Raw genomic sequence first — 19,532 nt, forward strand, 5'->3', positions numbered from 1 at the left:
TGCCTGTAGTGTAAATCTGATATTTTAAGGCACCAGTTTCTGTTGTTTTGATTCCATTTCCTCTGTTTGTAATAAGTCGGGGGAGTGGTGTTATAATTATTTTTGTACGGGTAATTTCAAGCAGTCTGCCCCAATGAGAAAAGAACACTGTAAACTTGGGAAACAGGTTGAAAGGGGAAAAAAATTCTGAAATGTAACTTCTCTCTCTCTCTCTCTCTCTCACACACACACACACACACACACACACACACACACACACACGACTTCTAGCCTGATAGCAAGATAAACAGAGTAGGGCATTCTAGGATGATTATAGAAAGGCACTGAAGAACTGGCAGCCGTCAATAACAGCTTTCAAATACCTAAATGGGTGTTACAAGGAAAAGGAAAAAATATATTCTCCTTAACCTCTAATGATAGGACAAAAAGCAATGGGCTTAAATTGAAGTATGGGAGGTTTAGGTTGGATATTAGGAAAAACTTCCTGTTGAGGTGTTTAAGCACTGGAATGAACTACCCTGTAGGTTGTGGAATCTCCATCATTGGAGATTTTTAAGAGCAGGTTAGACAAATATCTATTAGGGATGATCCAGATGATGCTTGGTCCTGAAGTGAGTAAAAAGGACTGGACATGACGACCTCTTGAGGTCCCTTCCAGTATTCTATGATCTATTGTTGACACTGCATCCATAATGGAGATGCAAACAACTGAGGCAAGCACACCTGAATTTAGCTAATTCAGAGTCTCCCTATGAGTCCCACTCCCAATAAGACAGCTGCCCTGATTGCAAGCACAAGCAACACAATGAAGAGATTTTGTGTGTGGGTGAATGTGAATTTATGGGAACACTTAATCCAAATCTTAAATTAAATCAGTAAAAACTTTGTCTACACTGCAATCAATCTAGGCAATTCATGTAGGTTAAACTTCTCTAAACCAGGACACTCTGGTCTGGAAACATCTGTAGTCCATCAAGACCACGAATGTTCCTGGACCAGAGAATCCCAGTGGAGGGCTAGTGTTTAGGAGCCCTTTGGGAGCTGGGAGCCCAATAGGCTGATGGCAGAAGGCCTGGCGCAACAGCAGGTTCCAACAGGGCTGGTAGTGCAGTGGAGCTGGAGCCTGATGTGCTGGTACAGCATCAGGGTCTGGTGGGGCTGCTAACTTGGTGGGCTGGCACAGCAGTGGACTCCAGCGGAACCGGTGGCTGGGAACCTGGCAGGCCAGCAGAATAGTAGATTCTAGCAGGGCCAGCACAGCAGCAGAGCCAATAGTCCTGCTGTGGCTGCAAGCCCAGCTGAGCCAGTGGATGGAGGGAGTTGACTGGGTGACCAGCAGCCAGGCTAGGAGCAGAGAGCCAGCCTGGGAGGCCAGGGTAGGGGGTCCAGAATTGACCTTCCTTGGTCCAGCAAACTACCTCTTTCGAGACTGGTCAACTCCTGAGTGTGCTGGACCTTGGGGGTGCAAACTGTACCTGAATTAGCCTATTGTAGAAACAGCCACAATACAATACAAACCCCCCTATCCATGTTACATTGTCCCCTCTGTTTCTGCACTTTCCCATATCTGTATGGTTTCTTATACCATGGTTCTTTTTACTAAGACACTCTATGATTCATAGAATCCTAGAAACCTAGAGCTGGAAGAGACCTCGTCCCCTGCCCAAAGCAGGTCAACTCTTTCACGGTCAACTGTGGAACTGTACAACATTCTCACCAAAAGTGAGGGCGCTGGATTTATTAATTTACTACTGCTGCTGAAAATCTAGCATGAAGAATTTGACTATTTTTTGTCTATTTTGATACAGCAACAGCAGCATTTTCAGGGTAAATTATTGATACAGAATGTTAAATTAGTAAGATATGGTTAGAATCATGATTTTCAAAATTTGCCTCCATTTTTGTACTTACAAAGTTCACTGTTGAGAGTATGATGAATGCAACGTGGATGTCTAATTACATGTTTTAGCCATACTAACTTGCAAATTTAAAAACAGATGGCCTGACAAAAAGTAAAGTTAAATATCAGGTTATTTGTTTACAATAGTCTTTTTTTTTCCTATTTGTTTTCTTCTCTGCATTTTTGTACAACAGAAAGCAGTGAACAAATGCAAAATATTATATCGCTATAGCTTTATATTGTATTTAGCTTTGTATTTTTCTTATTTGACTATAATTGATATAGTTTGGGGATTTTTACATAATAAAAAGTTAACTCTTACAAAAAGACATTTAGAAGCTATTAAGCTATATTTTATAAGTAAACTAGAAGATTTACTCAGCATTACTCAGGTCCTTAACTAAAGTCATTTTTTTTTCTTCATTTAAATCATCGCTTGGAGAGAGAGGGCTGGATGACAGGCTCACTATGCAGGCTGCTCTGGGGAAGAGAGGATTACCCCGCTCTCTCTCACTGCAGCAATTTGAGGCAAGGTGATAAATTCCTCTCCATAGCCGCTGCAGCTCCAATGGGCATAGCTGGAGAAGGGGTGCATGTCCCCCTGCTGGGGCAGGGCCAGGTTCATCTGCCCTATGTAACTCACCCACCTAGTGTAGTTCACTATCCCATGCAGTGGCACCTAGACCTTAGCATCAGATAAGAACAAGAGACCTCTACCGCAGGTCTGATAGCCAGCTAGCTTTTAGCTCAAAGGGTAGACGCTCCTATACAAAGCTCCAGAGGTCCCAGGTTCAAATCTGGGTTGGAAGGCTCAAAAGTGGGGTAGTCATGGATGAATGGGAGGAATAAGGACATGTCACCAGCCAGCCCCATTCACCTACCTCATGATTATTGTCTCTTTTCTGTACTGTTTTATGAAATGCAATCCCATTCTGAGCACATCCCATTTTCTGGCACAACCAAAACCTTATCTTGGCAGTCCTAGCTCTTACTGTTTAGGAGTTCTAGAACAGAGAGACAGACACACATGGATGCACACACAAACTCTCTCAAATATATTTTAAACTACTGAACAATGTTCTATAGGTGGCTTACCTAGTTGTAGTAACCTTAAACAATCTAGTTGTTGGATCAATACAACTTGAATTAAATGGCTGAAAGGTTCTTCATTCCTAAGATTTTACAAAATCTAGCATATTAAAATAAATAGTTTTTCTTATATTTCACTGAAAAGAGATGTAAACTTTTCTCTTACAACTGCTTACAACACAATATTGCAGCGTGGGTCTGGACCAGCGGCTGACTTCCTGGGGGTCACAGCGCTTGGATCCATCCAGCTGCTTTTCCTGGTTTCTCAGCTTGGCTCCGACATACATGTGGCGGGGGTGGGGAAGTGGCAGGAGAGCGCTTCCTTAAAGGGGCTGCTACTGCTTTTTTTGTATTTCTCAATTAAATTCGGCGGCCCCCACGGGGGTCGCAAATGAAAAAGGTTGCGCATCACTGGTCTAGACAGTTTATTTTCATTGTCCAAGTATCGGCTATGATAAAAGGAAGCTGTACACCAAATTTGGTGGTCCTAGCTCTTACCATTTAGGAGGAGCTCTTGAACAGATACACAGACAGACACACAAACTCAAATGTATATAAATTTCCTTGTGCGGATACAATAAAATTGTGTAACAACACTAACACTTTTTTATGAAGAGAGCTGGTATGCATAGGCTTATATAGAGTGTATCAGTATAGACATATACTATTAAGCAGTATTGCAAGCACTGTTCCATTTATTCACCTCAGTTAAATAAAAATAAAGAGATCCGCTCACTACAATATTGACCTCCCGTGGTTTGGCAAATTCTTTGGTTTGGCACTGGTGAGATCGAGGGTGCTGGAGTGGAGAAGTTCAACCTGAATTCAAACCCTCCCAACATAGTCATAGGCACACAATGAAAGCCAGATGTTTTCTGTTCACCTTCCTGGGCCCTGGGAGAGGACTGCTGGAGTTGGGCTGAAAGATACTGGGCCTGCAAAGGGAAACTACAAGACTGTAGACCTGGGGTGTTTTGGAACTGTATTCAGTTAAGGGATGAGAAAGGAAGAGGCTTGGCCCCAAAATGGATTAACACACAAGCTTTGGAAAGGAGAGAAATCCTCCTACTTCAAACCATAAACCTACTATTAAGGATTGGAATGACATTTTCCCTGGAGGCACTTTATTCCATACCTGTCCACTGCAAAGTTCTAGGTTTTGTGGGGAATTTTTTTGGCATTTTCCAGAGTTCCTAGTGCTTGCCACTGTCTGTGAGGATATAGGACTACATGACATGCTGGTTTCATTCAGTATGACAATTCCATGTTCTTATGATTGAAAGGGGATTCAGGAATAATCCCTCGATTTCACTCCTTCCCCTGCACCCAAAAGCCTCTGCATCTACTCCCTCAGATATTGAGCTGGTAGAGTAAATACAGCTCCCCTTACAGGCTCCACAGCAACTGTTCTCCCGCCACTTGCCAACTGCAGCTGATTACACTTAGTTCACATTTTTCAAGGTTTTCTTTACAAACATAAAGGCTAGAAGCCTTCAAAAAAGTAGCTTAGTTAAGCCTGGCCTGCACCTAAAGTTTAGGCGCTGGCCTAGCTATATCGCTCAGGGCTGTGAAAAATTTCAACACCCTGGACAATGTAATTAAATAGACTACCCCCCCACACACACACACGTTGATACAATAATTGTTTTGTCAACCTAGCTGCCACCTCTTGTGATGGATTTACTGCAGCGATGGAAAATCCCTTTCCATCACTGTAGCATCTACACTATAGTATTTCCTTTAGAGTCTGCAGAAGTTGATGCCATTGGTCATATTTGTCTCCAGAGAACAGGCAAGGGGGATTTTGCAGAACTCCTCTATTATAAACAATGTTTTTATAGTACCTACAACCCAGTGGGAACAAAATGATGCACTTCTAGTGTATAATAGTATACAACATAATGACTGGAAGGGATTTGAACCTTTCCTTCACATGACTTTTCCATGAAAATACAGTGATCTTCCCCCAACCCCCACTTTCATTAATTGTGCCTAAGTAAATGTTAAAACACGAGTTTTTATACTTGTATCAGTTATCAAGAAAACTGCCATATTGGTTAAGGCGGCAATCTATTCAGAGTCCTCTCTTTTTTCTCACCCCCACCTCTTCCTACCTAAATAAAACAAGAAGTTTTTAGAAAGCTGTTGTGGGTGGAGTAAATACTTTAAAATGCTCTTTTATTCAGAAATGTTGATATTTAAGGACTAATTTTTCACTGAGCCATATTATCTTCAACTATCTGCTCGCACAGACAATAATTCATGGTAATACATCTAGCTTTCCAAAAGTTGCTTTAGGCATTTAGCTCCTAGAAGTGACCTAAAAGCCTACATAGCAGTCAGGTCCATTTAAAGGGACAGTACCAACCAAAACTGTGTGTCACTCACCAACCAAGAAATACAGATGAAAAGAGCAGATATAGTGAGATTTCAAGGGATTGTGAACGAGCTAAAGTTCACTCTGTCTTAAGATTTGTCTACATTTCCAAGTTTAAAGCGTTGCACTTATGCAATTTCTAATCGGGGGGGAGAAGGAGTGAATGGCTATGCATACTTTCCTTCACATTGAGGAAGTATGCACATTTCATACAACTTTGAGTTTGTACATCAAAGAGGAGGGGATGAACATCTGGGTGGCTCAGTGTCTTTAACTTCTGTAGCTGCAGGTGACCCTGCTTGTGAGCTTTGCTGGAATAAAGATGTTAAAACGTGGTTACTTTCCTAATGAAGTAATGGATAGATTTTTTTATGGTCTACTCAATTAGTTGATAAGGGTAGGCAGTTCCAGTGCTCAATCTAGCTTGTTCCAGGTCCCAGCATAACTTCCCCCACTGCCGCTCTGCATTGTAAGGGACAGGGAAGCCAGCGAGCAAAGACACTGGCTCAGTCCCTGCTCCCGCTGGTCTCTGCAGTCTGCTTGCTGTCTAGTCCCTTAATATTGGAAAGCTGGGGGGGGGGGGGAGAGGGAATGCAACTAGTCAACAGTGCTAACCGATAAGCTCCTACTTATCAGTTAGTCAACTAGTCGCCTACCTCCCTATCCTGGAGGAGGCGTTGGGGGCCTGGCTCAATAGGACAGAGTTAAAGGGAGGCCAGGTTGACAGAGTGGGTTGACTCATTGGTATCTCAGCAACTCAGCTGGCATTCCAGGGGTCCCACTCCATCACAGCTTTAAAAGGTAATAATCTTTGATATATCAATACGGACATCCAGTATAATAAAAGGCACATCAATAAACCAGAGACTGTGAAGTCAACACTACTGCTCATACAGTAAGTCACTATTCAAAATGTGTAAGGCTTTCAGAATCTTCCCTATAGTTAAGGAACACTTTAGGCTGAAAGTGTGTATAAAGAATTTATCTAATTCCAAGAAAGTACTATGATTTCCATTTTTCTACCAAAAAGGATTGTTAAAAACAAGACTATCTAGAAATTTCCTTCTGTGATCTGAAATTGTATATCGATAGATTATAAAAAAGAAATATTAAATTATTTAATTAATGCTAAATATTTTTAACAGTAATTTAGCCCCAGCATATGTTACAATAAATCAGAACTACAGGTTTCTTGTGGTGTGACATGCTGTTTGAGCTGTAAGATGCTTTTACTATGTATTTAGAGAGTTTGTGTGTCTGTCTATGAGTCCATACATACGTGAGTTAGGGATGTTAAGGATTAGTCGACCCCCGCTCCCCCAGATAGAGGCAGCAAAGGGGGGCAAAGAAGGGGTACTTCAAAGTGGCAGTGCCGCACAGCTGAGCCTGGGATCAGCTATGCGGCGCTGCCACGCATAGAGCTCAGGATCAGCTGGGGACCAGCTGATCTCAGGCTCCAGTATGGCATGTCTGCGGAACAGGGATCAGCTGGGGAGTCCCCAGCTGACTCCGGGTTCTGGGGAAATGCCCTATGAAACCCGCAGTCAGCTGGGATCAGCTGGGGACTCTTGTGCATTTCAAAGCTGGCATGCCGTGTGCAGCCACAAGTCAGCAGGACTTCCTGCTGGCCCTGGGCTGCAGCAGAGTTCCGCATTCCTCCCTTGAAATATACAAGATCCCCAGCAGGGACCCATCGCCTACTCGACTAGTCAATTAACCATTACTTAACATCCTTAACATGAGTCTGTTTGTTGAAAAGCTCTTCCTAAATGGTAAGAGTTAGGACCACAAAATTTGATTCAGCTTCCTCTTAGCCTATCTTAAAGCAAGGTTAGGGTTTAGTTGTACAAGGAAAACATGATGTGCCTAAAATTAGGGATGTTAGATAGCGTGTAACTGAATAGATTTCATGCAGTTACGTGACTAAGTGGTTACACAACTATTCAATAGTCTCCGGAGGCGGGGAGGAATTCATGTAGTCAACAGAATTAACCAATAAGCCTGGTCTTATCAGTAATCGTGTAGTCAACTAAACATAAGAATGGCCATACTGAGTCAGACCAAAGGTCCATCTAGCCCAGTAGCCTGTTTGCCAACAGTGACCAGCACCAGGTGCCCCAGAGAGGGTGGACCGAAGACAATGATCAAGCGATTTGTCTCCTGCCATCATTCTCCAGCCTCTGACAAACAGAGGCCAGGGACACCATTTCTATCCCCTAGCTAATAGCCTTTTATGGACCTAACCTCCATGAAATTATCCAGCTTCTCTTTGACATCCCTATCTGGAATGTGATTGAGTCTCATAGAATAATAAGGAAGGGGTCCACTGGCAGCCACAGTTATACCAGAGAATGACCATTTGGGGGATGAGCCCCACCTGTAACAAATTGGCCGGCTGAGGGAGGGGCTCTGAATGTTGCCATCCACAGGTAAGGTTTCAGTGCTGGTCATAGTTGCCTTCCCTCTGCTGACCCACATGCCCCACAGGGGGAGCCCAATCCACAGCCCGCGACAAGGAGAATGAAATCTACAGCCCCCCCCGCCACCCTCAGTCCCAGTGTTGAATGTTGGGAAGTCTGGGCAGGCTGTACTGCCTGTCTGTGTGGATGCCCCAGGTAGCCAATGCTACAGCTGCATCACGGCCCCAGGCAGCCACCGCTGCCTAAGTGCCACCACAGGATGCCCCAGTGAGCCCCCTCAGAACTTCCAACCTCCTTCCCTTGTACTTATGAAATGACGCACTTTAATCATGTAAGTAGTAACCTTGAGCTGAATCTTCCCAGAGCTGAGCTCAGTGTCTGTGTCTTCTGCAGCTGGAAGTGGCCTTGAGTTCAATGAGACTCTAACAAGCTAAGCACGTTCTTAAGTCTTTTCAGGATCATGGCAAAAATCTGCACAATTAAAGGTAGACTTCCAGGAAACTGGAGAAATATCTATATTTTATTGGAAAGTGGCTGAAGATGAAGATAACAAAATATTACTTTAGCTATAAAAATACAGGGTTTTTTAATTAACGAGTATGACCCCAATCCTGCAAACATTTATACATTTATAAATGTGCCTAGGTACACTGATTACATGCCTAGGTCTGTGAAGCATCAGGGGCTCTATAATTACTCGTGCCCTATATTAGTTTTTTTCAGATATGAAAATTATTATTATTATACAGGGCCCTATGATTTTATTTTATGGTGCACAGTTCCTTTGGTTGTGAATATGTCCTCTTTTGTTGTGAATGCAAACTCTGTGTGATTTACTGGGATTATGGATGTAATAGTGTAGTCGATTAACCCTTAAGCAAAATTTTATAGGTTAATGCTATAGACTATATGCATTTTCCTCCCCTCCTCCCTTGCCATTACATTTTTTAGCAGTCTGGCCAGCAGCCTGGCTCATGCCAGGTCTAGGACCTATCCCCACTTCAGCTCTGCATTTAAAGTGTATTAGGAGCCTGCCAGGCAGGCAGTCCAGCTCAGTCTCGGCTCAAGCTGGGTGCGGGAGTTCAGACCCCCTCCCCACCCGCTCCAGACAGGGGCTGCTACACCCCGCACTGCTGTGGACCAGCTCTCACCTGGCACCCCACGCTGCTGCTTCTGATACAGTAGCTGCCGGCCCCACCCCGGGAACTATAGAATAGTCGACTAACTGATAAGATTTCATGAGGTTACTCGACTATTCAGTTAACTGATATTTAACATCCCTAACTGGGACATGAATCTTTTGCATTAATTACTGAAAAGGCAATTAAAAAAGAATGCATTAGATTAAATACTGGCCCAACAGTGGCAAATCTCCCTTTGACCTCTGATGGCCAGAATTTCACTCACCATCCACAGGGAAAAAAAGAGTAAGAGGGCTCAATTATCGAAGGTGCTGAACTACTATTGGAAATGAACATTTCCCTTCTCCCACCCCCGCAGGACTGATCCCAAATCAAAGGAGAATTACAGTTATCTCAAATATCACGTAAGAGAGTAGAACTTAGCAGATCTTGAAAACTAACCATTCAGAGTTAAATTATTCTGCTGTATTAATACGTGTGACCATCTGCTTTTCCCTAAAATGTGGGATTAAACTCACCCTCTTCCTGTGGTTTTCCTTTATGAACAAAGAAAGGACCAATAAGATAACAAAATTCAACTTAAGTTTCTCTGTCGACTTGGTTACTTCTTGAGTTTCTAGCTACACATCTTCCATAACAGTAAACAGGTAAGCTTCAGAAAGGTAGCCGAGTTAGTCTGTAACTGGAAAAACTTAAAAAACAACAAATAGTCTCGCAGCACCTTAGAGATTAACAAAACGTGGATGATATCATGAGCTTTCATGGGCACAACCCAAACAGGTGACTACAATATAACAACCTGTATGTTTAAAAGTGTCCAAAATAATCATTCTGCTACAAAGTAAACATGAGGGCAGTGTCTACATTGGCAAGATTTTGCACAAAAGTGACTGCTTTTGCGCAAAAATTTGATGTTCTAATGTAAGAAATCAGTGCTTCTTGCGCAAGAACTATGACGTTCCCGCTCAGGAATAAGCCCTCTTGCACAAGTGTTCTTGCACAAGAGGCCAGTGTAGACAGGCAACATGAATTTCTTGTGCAAAATCATGCCAATGTAGACGTTGCCAAGGATTCTTCACCGAAAATGAGAAGGCTTAGACAACTTGCAAAGCAATAATAAAACTGTCTTCTTCCTACATCTAGATTCTTCAAAACTGATTTATGGCTACATTTTTCATCTTTTTCTTTTGATTTATTTCTCTGTAGAATCTGTAATACAGTGAAGTATTTCTTTGGCTTCATATTAGTATTGTTATATTATTTCTAGTTACTTTTAATTTTTTTAGTCAGTTACTCAAGTCCATTGTTTCACTTTATTGCTGTTCCACCAGTAGGATCCAGCAAAACGCACTGCTAAGATTTATGAACTAAGTACAGCCTCCCCTTAATTGTTCCACCCTGCTCCCAGCAATCTATCTTAAAAAAAAAACCCACCAACAACAGATAATGGTGTCACACTAAGTCCAGGAGTCTAAAGTACAAAATCTAGTTGTCAACATGCCACTTTTGCTACATTTACCAGCAGACTCCAAAACTTATAACTAAAGTGTAGTATGGTAAGTTGGCTAATATTAAGGTAAAAAAAAATCATGAGTCCTTGTTTGTGTAAATCTTACACACACAAGGAAGAGAAAAAGATAAAATAGAAAAATGCTACATAAAACTAGCAGGTGGGCTAAGAGGAAGATATATCTAAAAATACTTTCTGGCGGGAGGGGTAACTGACTAGATTTCAAGTTGCCAGTATCACACAAAAGGGGAAAAGAACCCTAAGACTGATCCCAATTCTCTGCCTCTTAATAAGTTTCCCTATAGATATTTATGATATTATTTTTTTGCTATACCTGACTTTTGCCTAAACGCCAATGAAACAGATTTTGCCACTTTAGATTTTTATATATCTTATACCAAAATTGTAAGATTTTTTATCACATTACTAATGATTGAAAAGCAGTCATTACACCTACCTGTACCTAACTTTGTGCATCCAGAAAGCCTTTTAAAATTATTCATCTAGTTCTGTGCAACAAATTCAGAGTATATTCAAAATAAAAATTTAAAGATATTCTGTTGCTTGAATGAAGTAATTTCCTTTTTTTTTTTTTTTTTTTGGAACAATCTGTATTATTCTCCTGCAATTGTATTCAAGAGTGTTAGTTTCTTCTAAAATTCCACTGGACTACTGTAGATGAAACTATAGGCATCTACACTTTTAAAAAAAGATACAAGAACTGAAATTCTGAAAAATGGTAAAGGAAGGAGAAACTGGAAAAAGTAATCAACTTTCTCCTTTGCTAGATCTTTCAATCATTCTGTATACAACTCTTAGCAACTTCACTGGGATTTACCTAGATGAAATAACTGCAGGACTGGATTATAAAAGCAGGTTACTGAGGCTGCTAGGCATAAAATTAGGTCTACTAGGTTTGATTTGAGCTCCTGGGTGTGTTAGAGCATCTCTCCACTATTCCTGTTGTGTTTCTTGTGGGCAGCCTAAAGAATGCTGCTCTTAAAGGGGAAAAACAAAAATCAAACATCACTAAAACAGAATTAAGTTTCAGCATCACACAACTTTATTTTTAAAAATTAGTTTAAACACTTACTGTCTGCAATTTAAGGAAAGTATTTACTAATTACGGGAAAGGGGGTATCCTCATCTTGCAATGATACACAAAACGAAAGTAACTACATATGTTAGTATAATTTTCTATATCAATTGAAACATCTTGATTAAACCACCATGAGTTTGCTCACTTCTTTGGAAACTACAACAATGTTAAGAATCTGTAATATAGTGAAGTGTTTGTTTGGCTTCATATTAAAAATAATGTGTCCCATACATTCATAGCTCTGTATGAAAAACTCTCTCTGGTTTAAAACAACATTCAAAGCAATAGCCACACATTTTATTTATTTATATATATATATATATAGGGATTCAGTCTTGGTCATACTGAAATCAATGAAATATGCTGCTTCCAATAAAAGATTTATACCTAGTTTAAAGCCCAGTCTCACAAACATTACCCCGCATAACCCCAGATTGTGTCATGAGATACACTTAACAGACCCCTGAAATCTATATAACTCTTTGTAGCTTTAAGGTCCACCTATGCAGCGTAGGGATCATATTGCTTATTATTTACTGTGAGAAAGCCCATTGACATCATACTACTCCCAGTTACATATACTGTATTAGTACTAAGTATTTCCTGGGCTGAACCTTTAAATTTGTAACATTTAAAACAATTTAAATGGGATTTAAAATAAATTTTGCACTTTTATTTTCAAACCAATATAGACTGCAAAAGTGCATTTTCACCAGCTTTTTAAAAATAGATTTAATCTTTTTAAAATATATTTCACTGGATTACAAGCTTCTTGCAGAAAAACTTACCTCCCTAAGATTTATCTCACTAGAATTTTCCCTCCAAAATGGCACTTTGCTTCACAGAGTCATGACTCCTGTCTTGTAAACTTTGCAGACCATATATTCCAAATTGACAGATCCGACTATAGAACAATAAGTAACTCACTTGGGAGTTAAGTGTAGATCCAAATTAACAAAAGTCATCCAGAACTTGACAATCTTGCTGTTACCATCTTTGTTCACAGTCGTTAGCACAAGCAGCCCTCACAAATGTAAGATGTATGGGCTACATAAAAAATGTTGCCAAAGTGCCAGGGTACCGTGTTCCAAGTATCATAGTTACCAATTCTGACTACTTCCTGGGACTCTTCAAAAATTCACCTCTTTGAAATGCTTGTAAAAGAAATAACTTTAGATTGCACTCTTGGCTTACTACAGCAGAGGAATCCAGGCAAAAGGTGACACAGAAACCATAATTTTTACTATGTTAGCTTGTGGAATAAAGCTGTTAACTAATAAAAGAATGTTAACTAGCACTGGAAAGCTCCTAAACATGCATTGCAAGAATGACTAAAAGAAATCTCACATCACGTATCAGAAGAAAAAAATTACAATCAGGAGAAATTACTGGTGGAAACTCTACATAGACTACTATTCATTTACTAAACACATGGAGGGAAAGGAATTAGACCAAATATACCTGAACATAGACACAGTCCTTGCTGAAGAACAATCATCTACCTAGATTGGTTTAGGAATTTCCCTAAAAACTAAATACACATTTGTGGAATACTTTCTGACAACTCTGAAATTTCATGGAAAAAATTCACTGCTAGTGTCAATAGTTACACCTTCCTTAAAATCAATTAAATTAATTTAATTACATTTTATATCCTGTGATGTACATATGTTTGACAGTTGAATTTTGTCCACAGATTGACCACCAATAAATACCACTGAATCAATGAAGAATGAATAATCAATGAAGAAACCATCAGATAACAAACACTTTTAGTCACTCTGAACATAAATTAGAATTTGGGACCAAAAAAAAAAAAAAAAAAAGTTTTCATTATATTAACAAACCTGTGAGTTATTCGGACCTCCGTCAAAAATCCAGTCAAAACAGCAAGAATTTGTCTAGCTATAGAAAAGATGGTACTAAATATGAATCAATGCAGTATCTGAGTATACTTTCAGTTCTTATACAAAATAGCAGTCAGAAATGCTTTACTTCCCTAACAGTTTCTGTAATATGCTCAGAATATCTGGTAGCAAAACTGTTTTTAAAATGTGTGACGAGAGAGACCTGGTCCTTTGGGCTGTATGATAAGGGACACACTAAAACTCAAGAGATTGCAACTTGAACCACAAATTGCTTTTTCTGCTCCCCAACCTAGTTGTGTAAAGGATTCCCCTCAAGGAATTAATTACAAAGAATACCATAAAGTTCAATAAAAACAGGCCTCAAAAAGGTGGGAGAAATTTTCTACCTTCCTCTTGTCCACTCCACAAGTAATGCAATCAGTACAGTGTGAGAGGAAAATACTATTCTGAGATGTTAAAATGTCAGTCATACCATCACTGAATTATACAACACCTAGCACTGTATTCAGTATTTGATTTTTCAACTATGTTTCTAGGTTTCTCAAGTCTAGTTCTTTTCCACTAGTGCAGTATTTCTTAAACTGTGTTCCAATGAATGAGGCAGTTGGAGGTGTGCTGGAGAACAGAATTCAAAATGGCAGCCGTTAAAGGGGCAGGCAACTTTTTTTTTCCCTCCATAACTTTCCCCTGACCCTTTTTCCCCCTCAATAACTTTCCCCCCTACCTTCTTACCTCTCCGCCCCCCCCCCCCCCCCGACCTTTCTTTTTCCTCAACAAAAAATTCTTGGGTGTTCCTCATAAAAAAAATTGTTTGGTGTTCCTTGGTCTTAAAAAGTTTAAGAAACACTGTACTAGAGTCTTTTAAATGCTGTTGACAACTTTGCATTTGAACAAGGCCAAATACACTTAATGGCAGATCCAGAATGATTTTCAGGGACAAAAACTGTGAGCTCAGAAACATCACACAAAGTTTTCCCAAAAGCTTCAGAGGGGTAGCCAAGTTAGTCTGTAACTAGAAAAACTTTAAAAAGGCAACAAGTAGTCTACTACTGCACCTTAAAGACTAACAAAACATGTAGATGGTATCATGAGCTTTTGTGGGCACAACCCACTTCTTCAGATGACAAGTCCCTAATGTCACATTGAACATACTGACTTGTCTCTAAAAGAGAGCCAAGAAAATGTAATGAAAAAACCCACTATATTTCTGCTTTCAGTACTTTCAATATTTGCTTCTCCTTTCACACTTTCACCTCTTCTGTTGAAATAAATAAGGGAAGGAAACCTATAGTCCTCAGGCAAATCTTTGAGACAGGAGAAAAGGAACAACACACCACTTATGCCAATGCAGTGGGAGGCTGAAGATCATTTGTAAATGAAACTTCAGCTTCTCCATTCACAAAGACACAATGGGAAACCAGAGCCAATCCCACAAGAGCTAGAAGGGACCATCCAGCAGGTGAGGAAGGAAAGCGCAGAGGATTTGAGGAAGCAGAGTGATGGCTGCCTGGGCCTAATGAGCATCTCACCTGTAAGGGGCTTTAGGAGCAGGGTGCCCATCTCCTCTTAGGGTGTGTCTAGACTACCTAGTTTTGTCGATAAAAGTGGACTTTTGTCGATAAAACTATACCAGTGTCTACACTTACGCTGAGTTCTGTCGACATAACGTCGACAGAACTCAGCAGTTTTGTCGACGTTGGTATACCTCATTTTACGAGGCATAACACCTTCTGTCGACAGAACTCTGTCTACAGAAGGTGTTATTGCCTGTAACACTGCGTCCAGACTACGGAGTTCTGTCGACAAAGCAGCTTGCTTTGTCGACAGAACTCAGTGTGTCTGGACGCTCTTTGTCGACAGAAGTTTTGTCGACAGTATCTGTCGACAAAACTTCTGTCGACAAAACGCGGTAGTCTAGACGTACCCCCAGGGAGACTGGGGACCTAAACCTCATTTCTCCCCTTAGAAAAGAGTTTGAGGGTGTTAGATGCAACTTCCCTGCTCATGTCTGCCCTACAGGGGGAGCTAGAGTATCACCCCTCCCCAGCAGTGTCTGCCTGACATGGGGTCCTGGAGAGGTGAGGGTATGGCCGCTGCTCCAGGATCGGACCCAGCAGGGGAGGGCCCCCAGTAGGTATTGTCTCCCCCCAGGTGTGCCTTTGGGGGGCACCACAGAGGTACTGCCTTCCCCCTTGCTTCTGCCCTATCAGGGGCAAACAGGAGCAATGCCCCCCCAGCGTCTGCCCCACCGAGGCCAAGCAGGGATATTGCCCTTCCCCCGCGTCTGCCCTAAGAGGGGAGCCGAGGGTACAGCCCTCACCCCCTCCCAGTGCCGCCCCCGGGGCTAATCCCCCTACCCGTGTCGCTGCTTCAGAGACAGCCTTGCAGAGCAGCTGCCATTATCCGGCCCAGCCCCGTCCCTAAGCAGGCTCAGCCCAGCGACAGCCACAGGCGGGGCCGGGGCAAGCCAGGCGCCTGGCGTGCGGGGTGGGGGGAGGGCTGTGGCCCGTCTGCGCCACATCCCGCTCGGCCGCTCCTCTCACTCGAGGCCCCGGCTGCCCCGCTCCCCGCAGGCCGCGCTGGAAGATTCAGGAGGGGCTTTCTCCCGCCTCCCCCCAGCCCCTAGGTTATTTATTGTAACTTTGGCGTGCGCGGGGGAGGCGCAATCCCAGCCCTTTGCAGCTAAAGCCCATGGCTGCGGGGGGAGGGAGCTTTGTCAACGAGGATTGATAATTATTAATATTCCCCCGCGCCCAGTTTCCCTGCTCCATTTCCACCCTGGCTAGGAAATTACCCCCCCCCCGCAACAGCAAACAAAATCCCCCCCAGCTCCCCACATTTTATTATTCTAGTGGCAGCCCCCCCCAGGAACCCGCTCCCCTCCCGACCAGCCCTTCCCCTGCCCCTATCTCCTTGGATCACTGTGTACAGATTTTTGTAGGGTTTTTTTTTAAGGCGCCATGTTTATAATCCTCCATCATATTAAAAAAATTCCACCCAGCACGAGACGCGCTGTCTCTTCACCCCAAAGCCAGGGGGAGAGAGACAGAAACATCCACAGGGCTGTAAATTCAAGCCCCCCTCACACACGCACCCCTCCTCCCCAGACTCCAAAGTCTCTCTCACCTTGTGCTGTTGCTGCTGCTCCTGCTGCTGGAAGGGGGAGGGGAGGGAGAAGTTAAGCCAGGGGAAACTTTTCAATCGCTTCCCCAGGCCGCTGCTGCCGCCTCCTTCCACATATTTTTCCCCCTCGGAGTTTTATTGTGTCTGAATATTCTCTCCCTCTCCTCTTCTGTCTGTCCACAGTTAAGGTTTCTGGGGTAAACAGGGTTTAGGATTGTACTAGGGATATTTGGGAGAAGGAGAACTCTAGTGGTGTTTGCTGGAGTTGCTGTTTGTTTCTTTCTGCTTTCATTTTATTTTATTTTAATACATTGAAATCGCATTCTTAACTGTTGATGGATTATATATTAGTTTTTAGATCATAATATTAAGCCATGACCCCGCAGTGAGTTTATTGGCATTTAGAGGGAATATACATTAACCAAGGTAAGATAGGGTGCATGCTATGAAAATACAATCTGTAGAAATTCTGGACAAATTTTTCAGAAGGGATCACTGAACTGGGACACCCAAAAACTAAAGAATGAAAAACCCATGGCTACTCTTGAAAAATTGGCTTCATACGTCTAACTATGGTGATTACAGAAACTGGCCTTTCACAAAATGAATACTGTTGATGTGTGCATTTTGTGTGTAATTTATAATATTTAGAAATATTTTGTGGTATGTTTAGATATAATATGCAACTTATATGGTGTGTCAATATTAAAGGAATATGTAATGCTAGTGTATGCAAATGAATTTGAATTTTGATGGTCATTAGAAATTACATGAGAGAAGAAAGCCTTGTAATTACAGGCTTGACCAGCTTTTTTTTTTTTTTTTTTTTTTCTTTTTTTCAGGGCAACATCATATTTTGTCACAACATACTATCAAGCTCAATCCTGCAAACATTATTCTTGTGAATAATTTGACACGTGAATACTTCCATTAAGATAATAGAGGACTGAGTAAAGTAAATCACATTCTTAATGCCTAATATAAAGACTTACACACACTTAATTGTATGTGCTGTGAATTGTCTAAATCATGCAACTGTGTTCAAGTCAATGGGGACTACTGATCATGTTTAAAGTTAAGAACTTGCATATGTCTTTGCTGAATCAGGGCTTTAAAACCCTTTTTTAAAAATTTGTTGAGCACGAGTTAAGCAGCTTTGGTTCTGCTATTTTTTAAGCAGTGAGAAAATATTTTAGAATCTCTGAAATAAATGATACAAATAGAAAAATGTAAGTAGATAATCTACTTGAAGTTTACTTGATGGATTTGATTGATAGACAACTTTTCGTTATCAGCAGTGCATTGTATGGTTGCATATTACCGTGAAAATATGGGTTTTATTTTAAAGTCAGGGTTTTGATAAACGTAGATCATTGGAGCTTTCCTGTCAATAGGTTGCAAAATAGTTGCAACCTTATATTGAACGATTGGGTATAATTTTTGTTCTATAGCTAAAATTTTTAAAGGTAATTAGAGAATTAGACACTGTAATATGGGGCCGTTAGCGGTTAGCGCCCCTGCCAGCAGGATGGGGAACAATACTACCTGACTCCCATCCCCCTAATGGCACCATATTCAAGTCTGTTGTTATCAAGTCCTTGTTATGACCAGCCTTCTAGCTAGGTTCCAGTAGTATCTATTCCCTTCAAGATAATGGAGATTCAGAAGCACTGTTCCTGCCAATTTTTTCTATCCCATGTGTGGATATTTTCCATGCATGTGCTGAATACATTCGTATGTGCAGCGAGGCATGTGTGAATATGCACCACCAACAGAAACACAAAAGCTATCTATGGAATCTCTGACAATCAGCTGGGAGGCATTCAGATTTTTCCTGAGTGGCCGCATGAGTGCACAGCTTACAGGGAATATTGATCAGAAGCCCCATAACTCTAATGGGGCTAAAGCTCCTGGGTTTAGCTTTCTTCAGAGCCCTTGGCTAGAGCAAATTGGGAAAGCCAGCATAGGTGCTGACTTGTTTTTGCCAGATGGTGCTTTTGAAGAGGGGTGTGTGTTTGGGAAGATGATATTTTCAGCATATTTATTCATGTCTTTCATATTCTGGTTACTAAATATGTGTATATCATTGGTATCTTACCAGGCAAAGAGACTGAGGGAAGTCTTGGGGGCAGGGACCTTGGAAGAAGAGCTGGAGTGGGCACAGGGCCTTTGAGGAAGCAGCAGAATGGAAGAGAGACCTCCAAGTGAATCACAGGCAGGGCCTCAAGAAGAAGTGGCAGAGGAGGGACAGGGTCATGTGGCTGAGAATGGGTTAGGACTGCAGTCTGAGCACCAGTGACCCCACCCCACTTTTAGGGAGTTTCTGACACCCCATCCAGCTTCCCCACCACTAGAGTCATGCACTGTCCAAAGCACCCACAGAGTTGGCACATAGAGAACCCAGGCCCACTCCCTCCTGTGGTTTTCAACTCAGGAAACATATTTGAAGCAGCCAGCCTCCATCTTTCTCAATTATTTGCTGCTCCATGAACTGCCTCTCCTCCTTTGCAGGCTTTTCGTGCCTCTTGCCCTAATTTGTCCTTTTTGGAGCATTTGGTTTTTCTGGCAGCTTCTTCCCCAGCCTGTTGGAAGAATCTTCATTTTACAATCCCTTCACCTCACTGAGGGCTGGGCTTCCCTTTTTTCTTCAGCTGTTTTCCCTTTGATTGAGGCCCTTAGCCTTTCATCATGCCTCAGTGCTTCCCTGTCTAATTAACTGCCTCTTAGTTACTGAGTGAATTAACTACTTACAGGTGTACCCAAGCTGCCTCATTTCCCCTCAAGGGGTCTCTCAGAAGAAGACTGGGCCCCTAACTCCAGAATGACAGCTACTTTCTGACATATAATTTTTAACTATGCTATAAATAGTAAGAGGAAAAAGGATTTACATCATGATCTAACTACTCCTTACTCCCTTGAGTACATCTTATTTTTGCACAGATTCATATTGGCTTAGGGCAAAACTGCAATTGTGTTCAACCCTAGCTCTCAGAAACTATGGTAA

At 41.8% G+C, this 19,532-nt stretch overlaps 1 protein-coding gene across 10 annotated transcripts in view; it reads right to left on the reverse strand.

Annotated features, from left to right (window-relative positions):
- Window positions 1-16,745, reverse strand: part of ZMYND11 (zinc finger MYND-type containing 11) — a 177,295-nt gene extending 160,550 nt beyond the window's left edge. For 7 of the 10 annotated variants that reach the window (XM_075922727.2, XM_075922724.2, XM_075922718.2 and 4 more), the window contains exon 1: window positions 16,532-16,744. The gene's annotated coding sequence lies outside the window, so the exon portion shown is untranslated. Of the gene's footprint in view, window positions 1-15,762; window positions 16,134-16,531 lie in introns of those variants that run through there. The other 3 variants (XM_075922726.2, XM_075922725.2, XM_075922723.2) reach the window with 2 other exon arrangements.
- Window positions 16,746-19,532: the final 2,787 nt, after the last annotated feature.

The sequence above is a fragment of the Pelodiscus sinensis genome, chromosome 2, assembly GCF_052426305.1.
Source record: "Pelodiscus sinensis isolate ZL-2025 chromosome 2, ASM5242630v1, whole genome shotgun sequence".
NCBI lineage: Eukaryota > Metazoa > Chordata > Testudines > Trionychidae > Pelodiscus > Pelodiscus sinensis.